Source organism: Lutjanus erythropterus, unplaced genomic scaffold (genome assembly GCF_056507025.1).
Source record: "Lutjanus erythropterus isolate fLutEry1 unplaced genomic scaffold, fLutEry1.hap2 Scaffold_155, whole genome shotgun sequence".
Lineage (NCBI taxonomy): Eukaryota > Metazoa > Chordata > Actinopteri > Lutjaniformes > Lutjanidae > Lutjanus > Lutjanus erythropterus.
This window is the reverse complement of record NW_028146632.1, coordinates 410,001-427,407: the sequence shown is the minus strand read 5'-3', so window position 1 is coordinate 427,407 and position 17,407 is coordinate 410,001. Positions and strand designations below refer to the sequence as shown.

Genomic DNA, 17,407 nt, shown 5'->3' with positions numbered 1-17,407 from the left:
GGCCCACCTAAGCCCCCCACTCAACGCCACTTTCCTGTCCCCACCAGCAACAGAAAGGACACTGGAAAAAGGGCAAGCCTGGGGAGGAAACAGTGCACTCTCTGTAAAAGAAGCACACCCTGGATTTGTGAGGAGTGCAAGATTGGGCTCTGTGTTCAGCTGGACAGGAACTGCTTCAAAGACTTTAACTGCAGCTAAAAAATGCCTGGAAATGAAGAGTTACAACAACCTGTAGCATGGACACTGAAAGCTCTAGGCCAGGGGTCTGCAACCTGAGGCTCCAGAGCCACATGTGGCTCTTCAGCTCCTTTCCAGTGGCTGCCTGTGACTTTGGGAATAAATTATATGGAAATAACATTATATTTTTGTAATATTTTTCATGTTTCATTGTTGTAGGTCTATGAAAAAGTTGAGGTAGCTCAAAATTTCAAGCCAACATACTACATACATAGTAGATCAGTTTTGAGCCCAAGTCAAATTCTTTAGTTTTGAAAAAGTTTTATCAACTACTGATCTTTTGTTGAGATAATTTACTTTTTCTTTAGATAAATTTAAATATTTGAATTTTAGAAGCCCCAAAATGTTGTATTTAAAAAATTATAGCATAAACCATTTAATTTTACGGCAACAAGAGAAACAAATCAACTTTTACTATAAATTAATTAAAGAAGGATAGTAAATTATCTCAACTGAAAATCAGCAGAAAGTTTGAAGAAAAAAATCTATTGCAGTATGTTGTACACTAAATTTCAAAAAAGTGTTAATATTTAATCAACTAAAATATCAAAGACTGTGTCTATGGCTCAGTGTCTTTTTCCTCTAAATTGTGACGGTAGCTTATCTTCTTGAGTCTCAATAAGCTACAGCTACCAGAAAAAAAAGTCTTTAGGGAAAAGAGAATTTAATAGTTGCGGCTCCAGACAGTTTTTTCCCCCTCTTTTTGGCCAAAAATGGCTCTTTTGACTGTAAAGGTTTCAGACCCCTGCTCTAGGCAAACAGAACTGCTTGACAAAATGTGAAATAGGTTATGTTTCATTTTTTATCTCAATTTTTTTCCATATTACATTTTCAGTTGTTTATACAGAGAAACCTGCTGAAAATTCAAATCCATTTTTTTTTTTTTACTTTTTTGTTATTTTACACTGTTTTAAGCATTTACAACATTTAATAACGACAAATGCTTGCCAGACTTTTAAAGTTATATTTTTCCTGAAAAAAGGGGCAAAATAATTTACACAAAGGACATTTTTTGACACATTTATTTAAAAAAAAGACAAAAGACAAGGCACACAATAATATATTATAATTATGACAGTGTATAAACGGTTAAAGAATTTGGGTATGTGGGTAAAGCACTTGTGTCTTGGACAGTTCTTGGCCTGCCATTCATGATAGGGCATTGTTGGTGTCATGTTTCCAAAGTGTCTTTGGTAGTTCATGAATGTGAGGTCAGAAGGATGCTGCCATTGTCTACCATTAGTTCCAGGTGTCTGGTTGGCCACATGGGTCATCAGCTTCATTAACTCAAATCATAACGTCTCATCCTTCTCCTGGATTCTCATTCATGTGTCTGTCAACTGAACGGAGATACATCTGTTTGTCCCGCCCCAAGTCCACCTCGCTGTAGTAGATGACCGGCCTTCTGGCAGTGCTGACACAAATGGCAGTGTAAATGCTATTGATACAGATTTTGTGTGCAGCCGCTATTCCTGGTTTTGACCAACAGAGGTCGCACTTTTATTTTCATACCAAAAGGTTTTGGTGCACCGTGTCCGCCCACACTGTATCCGTGGGCAGCAGCTAGCAGATTGGAGATGATGGACAGCCGACATGTTTGTCACGTTATTGTTTTGGCAAAAGATAAAGAATTAAGTTAAAGATTAAACCCCCCTCCCATTTCGGAGCTGCAAGCGGGCAAAGTGGTCAGTACAATTTTATTGTGTAACTTTATTTCAACTTTTGTATCATTTTATGGACTGCGTATATCGAAATTCATTGTTATATTGTGTCTGTTTGTAGTTCTACGGCGGTGATGGTGGTTAATGGTGCTACGTGAAGCCAGCCAGACTAGCTATTTTGAAGGCATCAATAAAGCTAAAACCACCTGTATAAAGAACTGGAGTCCTCGCATATTTCGAATGGGAGCACAGGCAGTCTGGCAGACTCTGTCCTCCTTTGGGTTGAAAATATCTGGCAGAGGACGTGCTGCTGTTTTACTGCTTGATGTCTCCTGATTGGGACATACTACAACCAACTTCACCTTAACTTAGAGAAGTAACGTTGTTTTATAACTGGCATCCAATGTTGACTCCTCTTCAAGTATGGACTGACACTCATGGACAGACTGCAGCACACCTCCGTGCACTTCCTCTGACACCTGTGTACTCTGCTCACTGCCATTTAACTTTACAGTGACATTGTAACACATGAAGGAGTCCTTTCCTGTTTTAAGGTCCTTCATGTAGGACATAGAGAAGTAACCCTTATCCTCCTCTGTATGTTTGGAAGTCACGTACATTTCTTTCTTAATCTCCTCTCATTCTTCCTGCACTTGCCCATCTCTGTCTTGAAATTTTTCCCCACACGTACCAGTGGGAATTAAGACTTGCTGGTTTTTAAATATGCAGTTATTTGGACTTTTGCGGCTTTCAACATTGTCCATCCCTTATGAAAGGAAAATATATTTACCAATATATTACTTGAAATATATTGTAATATATTGTAATATATTAGTTTTCCATTACATTTTCCAATATATTATATATTAGAAATATATGGAATAATATATTGATGATACATATATTATACAATATATTATATATTTGTGTAATATATTGCAATATATTGCAGAATATACAAAAAATTGCTGCTTTCAATATATTGAAATATATTAAACCTGAATATATAACGTGCGTTTATATATCCCAAAATATATGCAATTTTATATTTATAAATATCCACCATAATGTATTCAGATTTATATGGGAAAAATGTATTAGTAATATATGTAAAGATATAGTGTCACATGTATGTTTAATATATGGTAGAATATATTTTAAATATATGTAAAATTATATGGAGACATATATCAAATCTATGTACAGCTACATGTTCAATATATTGTGGAATACATTTTATATATGTAAAATTATATGGAAACAAAAACATGAAATATATGTACTGATATGTGTTCAATATATTGTGAAATATATTTTATATGTATATATATTGTAAAATGTATGCACAATATATGTATACATATATGAAAACATACACATACAATGTATGTACATATATGGTGATATATACATTATGTACATGTAACATCTAAAATATATGAATACTTAATAAATATGCAACCTGCAATATGTGCGCAAACCTTTATACCACATATTAACACAGGCTGGGTAATCTATCAAAAGCCACCTTTATTTTCTTTTAATCAGGCACAAATACCGAACCCAACAGTGCAACATTTTTAAAGAATGCCATTGAACAGAAAATATACAAAATATAAATTATAAATTAAAGCAATTCGAATGACCAATGTCTATTTCAAATTTTCAGCAGTGCTGTTATAAAATATAAATAAAATATCTATAAACAAAATGCACAAATAATAATGTACAAACTTTCAAAGACCTTTTGGAACTGTGGAAAAGCAAAGAAATAAATTGCCAAAAGAACAGTCTGTTATCCATCTGGGTCCATCTTGGTTCTTCACTGATTTAAACGACTTAAATCAACCATGTTTCTGCGCTTTACCTGGTGTCTTAGCTCACAGATTCTACTGTTGATAGATTTTCTGACATCAGCTTCCTTGGCCGTCGGAAATTGGTTTACAACAGCATCTGTGGATCAGAACAGCAATGATGATTAAGCTACTCTCCTCCTCTTCACTCCTCCTGCTGCCCCTCTGGTTCGCGAAAACCGACCCCCTTCCCCCGCCTGGCTAGAGATGCAATCAAAACTGGAAAGCACTTGCTCTGATATGGGGGTAGAATTGTCTCAAAAAGATTTATATATATCCAAATGAAATGTACAAATATTCATACATTTATAAATATACAAATACAAATATACAAATATAAAAACATGACATACAAATAAATAAATGTATTTGTATAAATAAACGTATATTTGTAAATGTATTGTGGTTGAACTTGAAGTTGGTGTTTCTGGTTCTTCCATCTCCAAACAAACTAACAAAAGCAGCTGAAGTGTCAATGCAGGCAGGCAGCAGCAGGGTTTTTATATTTGTATATTTGTATTTGTATATTTAATTAATCTTCTTGAGACAATTTTACCCCCATACTCTGAAAACTATTTACCTTGTAAAGCTTGAATTTTCCTCGGGTCGAGAGCCTGCCGACGCTCAGCAGAGGGATCCAGCTTGCTGACCCCTCCTTTCAGGTTGGACTTGAGGAGGACATCCTCACTGAAGAGCCCCATCAGTAGTACCCGTGCCATCCCATTGGGGGTGGTACAAGCTTTTGCAGTCTCCCAACAATGTGACGAGACAGTGACGGTTCCATCATTCCCGATTTTCACCTTATGTAAACAAATAAATAAGAACATAAGCAAAGGAATAAACAAAGATTATTGCCACAAGCAACAGAATGCCAAAAAAGCTTACGTTTTAATGTTTGTTCAAAATTTACCAATTAATAAATACTTACTTGTGAAGGTCTGCAAGGTGTGCAAAGTGACATTTCACCTGGGCTTTTACTCTCAGCATCGGGGTCAACATCGGGGTCAACATCTTTGGTGGGGCGATCGTCAACATCTTTGTTGGTGGTGTTGTAGATGGAGACAAGCTTTCTCACGTCCACCAACAACGCTGGAATTTCTAAGAAAAAATGTGCTACAAGATTATACAGACAGCAACCACAGAAGCCATAGAATATGTGTCTGAAAACCACATCTCCAGTTTTCAAATATTAACCCCATTTAGAGGTGAACTTGTCCAAGAAGCTACAAATCAATTGACTTATCATTGAAATAAACACATCGAAACAGGAACAAGTTTTCCTGCTTATGACAAATATGTTTCTTCAAGGGTCATCCTTGACCACTGACATTTTCAAAACCCACATTTTTGGACTTGCTTTAATTCCAGTGATTTTTGCTCATTAAGTTCTTAGTCTTTTAAATAGTTATTTCTTGATAAAGTTGTTTGTTTCTTTGAATTCCTTTTGTACCGCGCTATATAAATCTGAGGTATTATCATTTTTTAAATTCTTCAAACATGCTCTGAAAATGCATGTGGCCAACAGATCTGACCACATAGGTGGGCAGCGAATGCTTTGCAGATTTAGAAAGCGTCTTTAGAATCACCTTCAGGTCTAAATGGATTAATACCACTTGATAGAGAGTAATATTTGATGATATAATACTCAATACTTGCCTTTAACTATCATGTTCCGCAGTTTGATGTTTTCTTTCTGTAAGGCCTTGATCTGGCTCTGCAGGTCTCTGGTAAAGTTGTTGTTTCCCTGGCTTTTAACGATTCTGCTGGATCAGAGCTGAATTGACTGTCCTCTGACAGTAGTTCCTCCTCCGCCTGGCTTTTTTCTATAGGGCAAAGATGTTCATTTTTAATATTTAATCATGGATAATACAATACACAAATGATCCCTAATGTGATATCAATCTCTGCTGTTTAATTACCTGTTTTGGATTTCCAGAGCCAGAGGCTTTGTTGCCAGTACTGGTATCTTCATCACCAAAGTCCAGGCGTTTTGTTTTTCTCACCCTCTTGCCCGACATGTTATCTGGATAGAGTTCCCGCTCAGCAGCTCTGAGTGTAGCCTCTTTTTCTACATTCATGTAGAAAGATAGATTTTCTGAATGCCAAAAATCAACACCATTACAGTGAATAATAAATACTAAAAAATAACTGTGTCCCATGTTCAGACTTCTTTAGAGAGGTAGTCTCATGATTTTTTTTTTTTTTCAAGTATGTATGTGTCTGTGGATGGAATTGATATTAGTCCTGTAAACCACCTGGCCAATGGAAAAAGACCTTGCAGAAAATCATTTTCAGGTTAGTTTCAGTTCCACTTGTGTCCAATTTAAATTGGAAGTGATGGTACAAAGAATTGAGCTGACAAAATTAGAACTGAAACATTATAAAATCTAAGATAATAAATATGTACTCTTTCCTAATCGGCTGACATTTGTCACCTACCTAAAAAAAAGTATTTTCTGTTTATTAAAAATTATCTATGCAGATCTGGGTAATACTATATCGTAAAACAGTCAAAAGTGGGATACACATTTTGATAGATAAACAGAACAGACATTCTGTAGCTGTATCTGCTAATACAATAACTTGTAGGGAATAAGTGAAATAAGTGTGAGAGTGTGTAAAGACCGACTTGCCTGCTAGCTGAAGAACTAAAGCATGTTCGACGGGCCATCCACTAGCAGGCTTCTTGTGGTTAGTTGAACGACATTCCACAAGATATGTCTTGTCAGTATCAGCTGGGTCAAAATCAATTATCCAGCTGATGGGAACAATGCTGGTTTTATCTTTGTCAGGTCCCTTCGCCCAGCTAACAAGGGCAAACCTATATCTTGACATTTTTGCTAAAGAAAATTACTTTAAAGTAGCCTAATGTTTTACCTCCTCCTTATTGTCTCTCTCCCTGTTCAACGGTCCTCCTCGCGCCTGAATCGCACTTCCCGCTCGATCATTGCGCATGCGCGATCTCCATGCCCCACGCTCTGTCGCGCTAAGCATTCTGGTTGAAGCAGTAGGTGAGTCATCTTAGTGCTGACAAACATAGAAAATGGACCGAGTCCGATTGAAAAGGAAATATATTCTTCCGGGTTCTGATCAAACGGATATTCCAAAAAGAACAAGGCGATTATGGAAAAAAAGGTTAGTCTTTTCTTTTTTTGCTTGATTCTGGCTAACGCACATGCTAATGCTAACGCTAACGCAACTATCTGTTGTCTCAAAAGTTCTATGGCTCCGCCAGAGCTTATCCACAAAATACACTGTAACTTTTTTCATGAAATTTGGTTTGTTATGAACATGTAGATGTAGGCCATGTTACAGCTCACTTGTTGGAGGTGAATTCAGTCAGGCTACTGAGTGATAGAAAGTAATCACCTCTATGCCTGACTTCATCCTCCTTGACAGGCACAATTAAAGGGACATGCATGCTATTAAAGAGAATAATGTACATAGTTATGTAATCTAAATAGTTCATATGCCTAGTATAACTTTGGTGAATATACACACACACACACACATATACATATGAATATAGGCCAAGAGGTTAAAGCAATTTACATATTAGGAGAGTCACAGAAGTTATACTGGGTATATAGGTTGTTTACTGTACATTATTCTCTTTCATAGCATGCATGTCCCTTTAATTGTGCCTATCCAGAAAGATGAAGTCAGGCATAGAGGTGATTACTTTTGCTATCACTCAGTAGCCTGACTGAAGTCACCTCCAACAAGTGAGCTGTAACATGGGCTACATCTACATGTTCATAACAAAGACAAATTTCATTACAAATCAGTTCAGAATTCAAAAAGTTAGTAGTAGTGTTAGTGTGTGTTAGTGTATTTTGTGGATAAAGAACAGCAGGCACTGACAACTATAAGTAATGTACCTACTCATATGACTATAGGGATTATGGCAATAGGTGAATAATGTATATATAAAGAATAATGTCACAGTAGCATTTGTATTTCATAGATGCATGTATTACCTCAGAGGGGCAACCACAAGCTCTGAGGTAAACATTTAAATCATTTGATGTTTCCGAAGATAAACATGAATCAGTGTTTTCTATCACTTGCACTCAGGAAAGAAATGAAAGAGACCAAGATTGATACGCCAAACCAGGATCTGGTAAGTCATGAACTTTAAACATGGAGGTCTTTATCAATATCTTAAACTATGTGTAGCCTACGAGTACAATTTGGCTATGACAATATTGTTAGTGATCTTGCAATATGCTTGTTTAGACTGGTTGAGATACAGATTTTGGTCACATTTGTTAAAGTCATTACATTGAAACTATTCTCTCTTTTGTTTAGCCAAGAGCTCATGCCAGTTCGGATGCCTGCCACACAAGTGAACCATCTTCAGAAAGACTATCAGGAACTGCAGAAGAGGTCAGTGTAAGTTTCAAGTTCTGTAACACTTTAAATAGTAGATCGGTTATTTTCAACTAAGATATTTAAGGCAGAGCGGATACAGAAAAGTCACCATTATAGAGCACTGAGGCACCGCTCAACAATGAATGGGGTTTAAGTGTTAGTTAGCAAGATAGTTGTGATACATAATGTAACTCTTCTGAAGATGCTGTCATTTACATTACAGCAAGTATAATATACAAAACACCTGCACAGTGTGAGGGAATTCTGCATGATAAGTGTTTAAGATTGCAATGACAATATTACTTTTTATAAATGAAGAAGTAATGTCTAGCTATACAAATACTGTCTGCTTTAACTATGCTAACATGGGCCCCAAATATTGATGCCAGGGGTTATCCGGTAATTACCGGACTTTGACTGGTAAAATCTGCTGAAGTCCGACATTTTTTAACACCGCCGGTCAAAATGTCCAGTAAAAATATTCCGTCCAAGCACAATTTGAATTTTAAAAAAAGGCAATTTCCACGTGTCATGTTATTAAAAAACAACAACAAAAAAACCCTCATTTCCATGAGGCTGTTCAATCAGACAGTGACAGATCTCCCTATAGAGCCTAAGTGTCATAGTCGCTGTCAAGGTGCTGATCCTGTGACTGTCATTATACGGGAGCTGTCCGTGGTCCGCTATTTGACTCCTCATTACTCACTGACGCACAGTGCAGGATTTTATAATCAGTTTTTGTAAACAGCCCACTCAGATTGTTACACAACTGTACTGTGAAGATAGAACAAATGTTTCTAAAGCCAAATTATTTCCATTTTAAATCGGTTTATCACGTAGAGCGACAAAGATTACATCAATTGTGAATACACGCTCACTTAGCAACAGGACTACGTTTTCTGACAGGCTTGCAGGTGAGTAGACTATATACATGTTCTGCGTCATAGCATCTGACGTTACTTTCTAATCTGCCTGCGGAGCACACATGCACGTGTGCTTCGCTAACATAGCAAAGGCGAATTTATGAATGGGAAAGAGAAAGTTCTCTCACAAAATCATGTTGATATGTATTATTGCGCATTTTTAAATGGTTATACGGAAACTCGGGACGTTTTCTAGTGGGTATACAGTGTATGCCTGCGTATCACGTAGACTACACCACTGCTACCACCCTATTTAAATTCAGTCCACACGAAATTTGACAGGCAAGGGCTGGGCCCTTTGTAAAGTATACCACCCGCCTTGCGGAGGCCCAGATTTAAGCTCAATAAATTCAGATAATATTTGACCGGAATTTCAAACATTTGTCCGGTAAATTGAAAACCTGCCTGTCACGTTGTCCAGTGCCAATTTTTTCTAGGTTAAACCCTGATTGATGCCCACTTGAGATGAAATCATGCACAATGTGTTTGTGCTTTGGCAGAGGGGTGGAGTACACCACTGCCAGAGAAAGGTGTGCGCTGGATTTACAACACTTTTTTTAGGTAACTGATGATGATTCTGAACCTTGGGTTCCTCTCAGTGGACAGGAAAGTGTATCAGGAGCAGAAGACTCTGTAAGTTTCAACTGTGAGGTGTTTAGTTAAAACAATGTAGGTTACTCTTTAGCTATGGTTTCAACTTTTGCAAGATTCTGGCCGGTAGCACCAACAGTATAGAGCAATAACATATTTGATTAATGCTGGTATCGACCTAGCCAGCTCAAGGTTTGTTGAACATTTTGGTTTGAGCACAAAGTGTAAATTGTATTTGTGTGTTCAGAGTACTTAGTAGATTACCGTTGACTGTGCATGTGACAATGGTTAATCAATACTTTGTATTTTTTTCTTAAACAGAACCTGAATGAAAACTCCTCTCACTACAACTTTGACAGTGGCTCTGAAGATGCACATGACATCAGCCGCATTGCAGTGAGTATAGTGTACAGCACATTTCAGTTTTTTTTTTCTTAGACATATCTTAAAGGGGACATATTATGCAAAATGCACTTTTTCAAGGTTTTCCAGTGAAAATATGTGTCCCCGGCCTGCCTTCAGACTCCCCTGATATGAGAACAATCCTCTCTCTCCCTCTCTTGCTTGCTCCACCTTTCAGTGAATGTAGGCCAAAACGCTCCGTTTAGATTTGTGCCCGGCTATGACGTCATAGCCGGGCAAGCACCTCCTCTAAGCCGGAGACACTCCCTGTGCTGCCTGTCTGTGCCGCCCACTGAAAACCTACGAGTCCGCCTCCCGGTCGCCATTTTTTTCTCCGTAAACGCTACACAGGCAAACTGAGATGTTGAAGGCACAAGGAAAGCACAACAAGTCCTCTGTTGTTGGCTGCAGGAACGAGCACAAATGTCTGCATTTACTCCCGTCATATGACCCACAGAAGACCCAGTGGATTAATTTATTAATTTTATTTTTAAGTAAAATGTCCTCACAACACCGGTAAAGTGTTGCGTGTGTGTGCGGGTGCTAACCATTTTACTTCGACTGCTTCTTCATCGACAGTCGGTACAAAGCAGGATTTACTTCAAAACTGAAGCTCAAGGATGGATCAGTACCGACTGTGACATAACTGCAGACATGGCAGCGGTAAGTTCTATCATCTTTATGCTGCTTTACTGTGTATTTAGCCGCTCATCCTGCCGTTAGAATCGTGGCTAATATGTGTAGCATCTACTGTGTGCTCACACGCTGGAGTATAATATTGAGGGAGAGTCAAGATAATCTGTGTGAACGTTAAGCCTCATATGAAGCCAGTTAACTAAACAGAATAGTAAATTGGATGCTGGTGACTGTTTTTCATGTCAGTTTTTGTGTGACTTCATGCTGCTGGGTTTGTGTTATCGACTCTGTTGTTATGGACGCTTCCTCTCTCCTCTGCCTGCTGTGTAACTTAGATTAGCATCAAGCTGCTAACTGTCTCATACCTGAAATGTGTAGCGACCTGCTGCAAAATCAAGCCGAGAAACTTGTGTTCAGACTAAATCAGGCGTTGTGATTAGCGCAGGTATGCAGTTGTGTTTATCTGTGCTTAGAATGTAATAATCAAAATGATCAGAAAATAAGTTTAATTTCTCCGGTTCAACAGCTTCCTCACCAACACCACCCCCTCCTCTATTCAGTGTTTACGGTGCTTCAACACTGGTGCGCTAAAGGACGACAGTACAGTAACAGTAGTCCTGCATTACATTACAAACAACATAGTGGGGGTGCAGGACATGCAGGAGGAGAGGGACACGTCCATAATGACGACTGTTTTGCTTTGATATCAATACAATTCATAAAATCATGTGACTACTCCCTTTTTACTCACAAAAACGGCATAGTAACAATGACCAAGTCACACTCATCAGCTGTTATTATAAATATATTAGGCAATAGCAGTGTATGATTGCATATATTGTCTCAGTGGCATTTGAAAGACTCTTGGTGTTTCCATTTCTTGGAATGCTGTGCAGGTAAATGAAAGTGTGGTTACATTTAATTTGTAAAAAATACTTACTGTTGTTCATTATTTACATCTTTGATTTTCTCTGTACTGCTGTACTTTCAGACTCTGCCTGGCTGTCATGTATTACAGTGAACCTGCTGACAAACCACACATCACATCTGGTGGAGACCAACTCTTCAAAGTGCACTTCCCAAAGACCATGAGAGGAGCCTGCAGAACAAAACCAGTGAAGACTGAGCCCATGTTTTGTAAGTGTTACATTCTTTTATTTGTAACTAAAATTAAGTCATGTACATGTTGTATTTACTGTATCACTGTAACAGTTGTTGCAAAGGTTTCAACAAAAAATAGAAATAAAATAGAAAATTAATAACTTATATAAATACACACATAAACATAATGCACTGACTTTTTTGAAGTTTAAACAAAATCTTTCTGCAATATTGCACAGGATATGTGGCCGACTTAATGGACCCCATCTTTGAGAAAGTGTTTCCGGACCCGGTGCCAAACAGGGATGAAGATCCAGAGGACATGAGTCCACAGTATGAGGAGCCAGACAAGGAGAAGGTCATCGCCAGCTGTGTGTCCTGGTTCAACTAAGAGGAGGTCTGAATCCAACATAGAGGCCCTGGGCGTCAGGAAACATGGCGCAAATCCTAAGAACCAGACAGGCTTTGACAAGGAGTGACGAGGAAACCTATAGGCTGATACCTGTAACGAATGAAACATATGGAAAAGATGTCCAGTTAACAGTTAAGCCTCAAAAACATCAATCTTTGATGTGTCAAAGTTTTTTTTTCAAATGGATTCAGTGAATCTTTCAGTTTACTGTCATGGATGATAGGTACATCATTTGACATGTTATACGATGTGATATATGCGATTCAATAAATGCCTCACAGTATGTGTAAAACTTCTCCTGTTAAGTCATGTTTAATATGAACAGTATCTGTTTATTTTGGGGTGTGCTTCTCCATTCATGGTGTTTAGTGAATACTGTAATGTTATGCCAACTTAAGTAATGTAAAGCAAACTGTAAAAAATCTGACATATTTATCTTCATAAATACAACTAACAATATTGTGAAAATCTTTTCTGTCAGTGTCATGAAATAAACCCTGACAGGATGATGTGGGACCCTGACACAAAACAGAGGGTCTTACTTCATTCTGAAGAGGTTTATTTTACAATACTGACCTGCTCACTGTACATTATCCTGCTCAATATACAATGACTTATCACAATCAGATATACTTTATTGATCCCAGGAGGGAAATTGGTAGTGTTACAGTTAAACTCATTCAAGGAAGACTGGAATATAAGTATATACATATATTTCTACAAATATAAGCATATAGAATATAGAAATTAAGATAAAAATATTCTGTAGAGATAAAGCTTTTAAGAAATAAAAATAAAATATTAGTTAACATGTGCATTGTGAATTAAACTATATACAACAGTAGAAAAAAAAAACTAAGACGTGTAAGAATATGTAAACATGCATTTGTATGTAAGTGATGTACAACAATATATACAGCAGTGGTACACATACTAGTGTAAAACAGTATGCTGAAGATAGGGACAAGTGTTATAGGATACATGTATTATAATAAGAGCATTGGTTGATTTAAATGCTCATATAAATAAATTCATCCAGAGTCTATTCTAAGATTTGTTGTGAGCATATCCACAAAATTTAGAAAAATGTAAATATTTCAACAAAATATTAGGCCTATGAAATTCAAACCTGAAAGACATTAGACAAGCTGTGATGGATGAGCAGGAAGCTTTGGCAAATTTCAAATACATAATATAGGAACAGGTAAATAGTTGCACATTATGTGGAGACGGAGCACAGTGTAGTTTACAAACCACTGCACACAGCCTTGACGTCTGAAAACTGATGATAAAATGATAATAAATTCTAAAACAAGTTCAGTATTATGATTAAAAAAATGTGGCTACATAAAGGACTATTTTGATAGTCATCTCTGCAGAGAATATTGGAAAACAAAGATAATTATTGTCAGCAATCGTCAAAATATGTTAGTAATTGGGACACCTGTAACACTTGTAGAGGTCCTTTGAGTATTAACGTGTCTCACCGGAGACATGACGGTTAACTATATTCACAAATTATAATGTCACTTATTCGCCAAAATTACAGTTAGCATTAGCTACCGAGCTAGTTACATTTTAACGTTGAACCAACACACACATCGACTAACTGTAAAGTATCAAGACACACAAAGTTGTAGACTTACCATTCAGACACGTCCGGCAACATCCGCAGTGTTTGAATTTCTGCAGGAGCCTCCTCTGGATCAAAATTAGATGTTTAAAATCTACCATGTCTGACAGCAGCCATGTCCGTCATGGTGTTCAGTGTAAACATAGCAGGCAGGACCGGCTGATTCAAGCCACGCCCACCACCAGAGAGGGGCGTGACTAGTCACAGCTCATTTGCATTTAAAGCTACAGGCACAGAAACAGCTCGTTTTGAGAGAGGCTGAAATAGAGGGGTATAAAGACACGCTGATCTGCATGATCCGAGTGGTGTTTTATGAAACAAACTTCGAAAGCATGTTTTGAGGACCTCTGAGACTTATAAAAACTTATCAGAAAGGGGCATAATATGAGACCTTTAAAGTAAAAGTGCATAACTGTTCTGAGCCCCTCCATCCTCAGCCTACTCCTCTTCGTGATTGCTCCACATATATTCCCCCGGTGTTAACCCATGATTTACAGAATGTGTCCCTTTGCATGCAAGGCGTAGGAACAAATCAGCATGAAAGTTTAGGACACAGCAGCTGTCTGAAATCCGTGCAGATCGGTCTAATGAAGTCTCCGTTGCCTGAGAGAGTGTACTTGGTCTGTGGGAATAATGCTTATAGCTGTGTGCCCTACGATGACGCTTCTGGAACATGTTATCTGGCCTATCTAGTCCCTTTGATTAGAGAAGTAGATTCGTCTGAAATAGCCGCATTGTATCCCCCTTTACATAAACACAGGAGGGAGTTGTCTAGCCTCCAACGGGTAGCAGGTATCATTCTCCCCTTCTATGGTGTCTATGTCACTCAACAAGAGCTTATATCCCTGTCCAAAGTGCTAGAAAACCACCTTAATGTCTCTAATAAAGCTATGTTAGCAGAACACAAGGAGCTGCAGGAAGTAAAGACAGTGGTATTGCAAAATCGTATGGCACTAGACTTGTTACTAGCTGCTCAGGGTGGAACCTGTAAAGTCATCGGTACTGAGTGTTGTTCTTATATTTCAGATGCAACAGCTGAGATAATGGATATGGCCCATGACACCACACAGGGCCTTAAAGAGTTACATGCCACCCACGGGTTTGAGCTAGGGGATTTCTCAAGCACATTCGGGTCCTGGGGATCAGGTATTCTTAAGCTTCTCACCACCGAAGTAGTGTTTCTTCTTCTCCTCATCCTCATTGGTACATGCCTGGTCTCCATCATTAAGTTAATCATTCGTAAATCTACCAGAACCATTACACAGGCCCCCCAAACTGTGGTTAAGTATGATAATGATGATGTCACTGTGATGTTTTATCCTGATGTTGAACAGTGGGAATTTCCTTATTCATTTTCGGATGACAGTGGGTGCAGTGAAGATAACAGGTAAAGGTGAAACACTAATGAGCTACAGGTAACACAAGGGGGATTGAGATGAGTGTTGTAGGTCTTGATCGAATCTATCTTATTCTTGATACTAATGTGATTATAATGCTATATGTGTGATCAAAACGTGTTTTGCAGAATCCAATAGAGTTTGCATGCTGTGTGAATCTTTACAGGACTAGTTTAACTGAATTGTATCTAGTTCGCAATATAAACAAAATAAATAAAGAAAGAAAGATATTAATAACAATCAAATTAAACAAAAGGCTATAAATAAAAATTTGTATTATGTTTTTCCATAGCAATGGCGAACCTTTGTCTCTTCACATATTATATGTGTGGTGTGTATAGGTATTTGAAATCGAAATGTCTTATGAATGAACATGTTAGTCTCAGGAACTTTAAAACACAGGCATGAGCACTTGCTGGGAATATAATTGCATTCCAGGAATAACATCTACAAGGAAGGATTCCATACCACCATCATCGTGACGTGCTAGTAACCTCTCCATGGTGGTGGCCCCCAATGTCCGTAAAGTACACGGGTGTCGAAGACTCATCAGTGCACTTACAACAGTGTGATATGATTGAAGAACAAGGTTTATTATGTGACATGTATTCATGTATAAGTGACTGTTGTTTCTTGATTGAGATTTTGTTTTGAAGGATGCTTATTGTGTTACATGTGTGTTCATATCATTTCTGAAGGCGTTCCCTCGGGTACTAGGCTCATTGACAAGTACGGCAAATTCGGGTTTATCTATTGATAAAAGGGGGGATTCTGTTGTGGAATTTGCCTCACTTGCTTCACTAGCTCTTAGATTGTTCCCTGAGTCTCTCTTTATATGGGTGACAATGCAGTCGTGAAGGGTCCAGTCATACGTCATCTAACCTGAACAGGCACACTAGTAGTTGGTCACTCTGCACAACTACAGTCCACAGCTGCACAAGTAGGAGAGTAGTGCATCCCCCAGATACTTTCTCCTGAGGTCCCAAGGTTATGGCTTATCGGGCAGACAGACTGTCTCCACATTCTCTATCAGGGCACAATACATGAGCAAGGCCGACAGATACAGTGATTTAGAGCAAAGAGGTGCATAGCTTCTTGTTTTGCACTTATGCCCAATAGAATTTGTGTACACATAGATAGACACATCAGGCCCATACATGGTGGCGTGTCAAATTCCAGCGAATGTCAGGGGACAGTTAAATACCTTCACTCGAGAAGTAACCTTCAGAAATGGGTTGGCTGTCACAATATTCTCAGTGTATTGCTAATCTGAATTCACCTCGATCGAGCTTCATTAAATACTCCTGTGTAAGTCATCTGGGACTCCCGAACTCTTCTTCAGTGTCTGAGTGAACCATTCTTCAGAATTTCCACTACAATCATCACCAGCAGCAGCAGCAGCTCCTCCTCCTCCACCTCCTCCTCCTCCTCCACATCAACAACATCATCATCATCACCAGCAGCAGCAGCAGCTCAGGAGCCTCCTCCTCCTCCACAACAACAACAACAACAACAACAACAACAACAACAACAACAACAGCAGCAGCAGCCTCCTCCTCCACAACAACAACAACAACAACAACAACAACAGCAGCAGCAGCCTCCTCCTCCACAACAACAACAACAACAACAGCAGCAGCATCCTCCTCCACAACAACAACAACAGCAGCAGCAGCAGCAGCATCCTCCACAACAACAACAACAGCACCATCCTCCTCCTCAACAACAACAACAACAACAACAGCAGCAGCATCCTCCTCCACAAAAACAACAACAGCAGCAGCAGCATCCTCCTCCACAACAACAACAACAGCAGCAGCAGCAGCATCCTCCTCCACAACAACAACAACAGCAGCAGCAACAACAACAACAGCAGCAGCAGCAGCCTCCTCCTCCACAACAACAACAACAACAACAACAACAACAAAAACAGCAGCAGCTCAGGAGCCTCCTCCTCCACAACAACAACAACAACAACAACAAAAACAGCAGCAGCTCAGGAGCCTCCTCCTCCAACACATCAACAGCAACAACAACAACAACAACAACAACAGCTCAGGAGCCTCCTCCTCCTACACAACAACAACAACAGCAGCAGCTCAGGAGCCTCCTCCTTCTCCACAACAACAACGACAACAACGACAACAGCAGCTCAGGAGCCTCCTCCTCCTCCTCCACAAAAACAAC

General features: G+C 38.7%; 2 long non-coding RNA genes and 1 pseudogene across 2 annotated transcripts in view; 2 read left to right on the top strand and 1 right to left on the bottom strand.

Annotated features, from left to right (window-relative positions):
- Positions 1-17,407, top strand: part of LOC146304304 (uncharacterized) — a 439,321-nt gene that overhangs the window by 27,611 nt on the left and 394,303 nt on the right. The gene's annotated exons all lie outside the window — the stretch shown is intronic.
- On the bottom strand, positions 1,118-5,769 carry LOC146304315 (uncharacterized; annotated as a pseudogene).
- Positions 10,597-12,482, top strand: LOC146304314 (uncharacterized). Its single transcript, XR_014769388.1, has 3 exons — positions 10,597-10,704; positions 11,669-11,814; positions 12,018-12,482. It is a non-coding gene; the product is annotated as an uncharacterized LOC146304314 (long non-coding RNA).